At 36.5% G+C, this 2,798-nt stretch overlaps 1 pseudogene; it reads left to right on the top strand.

Annotated features, from left to right (window-relative positions):
- The first annotated feature begins 1,024 nt into the window (after positions 1–1,024).
- Positions 1,025–1,210, top strand: LOC128585017 (uncharacterized; annotated as a pseudogene).
- Positions 1,211–2,798: the final 1,588 nt, after the last annotated feature.

Below are 2,798 nucleotides of genomic sequence, written 5' to 3'. Positions count from 1 at the left end.
CTCACTGTAAACTTTCAATTTTGCTTTTTGTTTGAAATTTTTTATATTAAAATTTCAGGAAGTGGAAATGGCCATACACATGTGATTCACTTTCAAGACCCATTTATTTCATTGAAATATTTCTTTATATCATTATTTGTTTATCCTTTAGTCAATGCCACACTTTCTTCCTTCTTCTGGTTTTATATTAAGTTCTTCTCCTTCAAGATTATCTTAACTATTTTACTATCCTTAACTTGCTATACTGTACTTAACTTTTACTATAAATTTTAGGATAAGCTTATTCATTTTTACAATTTATCTGAGATTTTCATTGAGATTGAATTGAATCAATGAATCTATTTGGGTGAAATTAACATCTTTGCAATACTGGATCTTCAATTTGTGAATATATTCTGTTCCTCTATTTAAGTCTTTTTAATTTCTTTCAATAATGTTATGAAACTTTCAGGGAAGAAGTCATGAATCTCTTTTTATTGTATTTTCTCCTAGTATTTGTAATCATTTTATTCCATTGAAATGTTACCGTTAAGACTATACTTTCAGCTGTGTACATTAATGCAATCGTGGGGCACCATACACTGGTTTTATAGACCATTTGACATATTTTCATCACATTGGTTAACATAGCCACCCTGGCATTTTCTTAGTTATTGTGTTAAGACATTTATATTCTACATTTAGTAAGTTTCACATGTACCATTCTAAGTGCACAGCTATCATTTAATAATAAATAAATTTTTTTAAAAAAAAGACTATACTGGGCGGCACCTGTGGCTCAGTCAGTAAGGCGCCGGCCCCATATACCGAAGGTGGCGAGTTCAAACCCGGCCCCGGCCGAACTGCAACAAAAAAATAGCCGGGTGTTGTGGCGGGCACCTGTAGTCCCAGCTACTCGGGAGGCTGAGGCAAGAGGATCGCTTAAGCCCCAGGAGTTGGAGGTTGCTATGAGCTGTGTGAGGCCACAGCACTCTACCGAGGGCCATAAAGTGAGACTCTGTCTCTACAAAAAAAAAAAAAAAAAAAGACTATACTTTCAGGGATCATTACTAGAGAAATTTCTCTAAACATATAAACCATGGGGAGGAAGCACAGTGTTCTTTCCTGGACATGGAGCTGGGTCTGGTGTTGCTCTGGGGCAGCCGTCATTTGCCATCGATTCTTCTCTCCCTCCGGGAGAGTAAGAGAGAGAAGATGCAGACTGACTGGGGGTGAGGGGAGAAAGTTACATTTCTAAAAAATTGATAATAGTAAATAAAAATATAATGAAAGAAACCAAGATCCTTGGAGAAATAATCCTAGGACTGGATCAAGAAATACATAAGATTATCCTGGAGGATCTTAGAGTGCCAGAAAAGTAAGGAAGTTCTAAAAAGCAAAGACAAAATTCCAAATTGATGAAATTATGTCGAAGGGACACGAGAGCCACCTGAAAGGACTCCCCAGGATCAAAGCTGAAATACTTTGGGCAACAAAATAAAGTAGTATTTATTGGATTACAACCTAAAGTATAAAAGAAATACCTGAGTCAATACTCACATCAATAAATAATTGGATAAGTAAATGGATAGGGAGAAAAGACATTATTTTTCATGCAAAAGGTTTACAAATAATGTATATGGATACTTGGCCCTTGAGAATAGGTAGCATAAATAGCCATTCCTTCAGTAAGGATTGGTGGTAGAGACTTCAAAGAGTTCAGTAAAGAAGAGAAGAGGGAGCTGAGTAATGGAGAAATGGAGAAGCACTACCTCACCCAGGGATCAAGGTCAACACCAACCATGATAAATCATGTGACCTGATATCATGTGACTAAAATGGCATTTTACCTCTATAGTCTTCCTCCCCAACAGCCTTATCCCCAGTCTACTCATGAAGTGGGGGAAAAAAGGCAAACTCCAGTAGAGACATTTTCTACAAAATACTTGACCAGTATTCTTTAAACTGTCAAGGTCATCGAAAACAAAGACAATCTGAGAAATTGCCACAGTCAAAAAGAAGCTAAAGAGAGGGACAACTAAATGTAATGTGGCATCCTGAATGGGATCCTGGAACAGAAAAAGAGCATTAAACAAAAACTAAGGCAATTTGGCCCCGGCACAGTAGCTCATGCCTGTAATCTTAGCACTCTGGGGGGCTGAAGCAAGTGGATTGCTTGACCTCAGGAGTTCAAAAACAGCCTGAGCAAGAGCAGGACCCCATTTCTACTAAAAATAGAAAAACAAGTCAGATACCCTGGTAGGCGCTTATAGTCCCAGCTACGGAGGAAACTGAGGCAAGAGCATCACGTGAGCCCAAGAGTTTGAGGTTGCTGTGAGCTATAATGATACCATGGACTTAACTCAGAAGGACAGAGTGAGACTCTGTCTCAGACAAACCAAAAACAAAACAAAAGAAAAAACAAGGAAATCTGAATGAAGTGTGAAATTTACTTAATAATAATGTATCAATATTGGCTCATTAGTTACAATGAACATAATACATCCTATTTATGGAGCTTGTACCCTGAAGCCTTGATACATTCACTTTTAATTTTCATAGATTATCTTCATCTGTCTAATTTTCTATATAAACAATCATGTCATCTGTGAATAATGACAATTTTGTCATTTCCTCCTTTAATCCATCTATTTCATTTTCCTTTTTTATAACTATAAATAGGAGCTTCCTACTATATTAAATAAATGTAATAGCAACCACTTTGTTTCCATGTAAGGCAGAAATTGTTTAGCATTTCACCATTAAGAGCAATTTTTCCTGAAACTTTTTGCTAATTCTCTTTATTAGATTAAGGAAGT

This window comes from Nycticebus coucang, chromosome 4, assembly GCF_027406575.1.
Source record: "Nycticebus coucang isolate mNycCou1 chromosome 4, mNycCou1.pri, whole genome shotgun sequence".
NCBI classification, from domain to species: domain Eukaryota; kingdom Metazoa; phylum Chordata; class Mammalia; order Primates; family Lorisidae; genus Nycticebus; species Nycticebus coucang.
The sequence above is the reverse complement of the archived record's forward strand: the minus strand, read 5'-3'. Positions and strand labels throughout refer to the sequence as shown.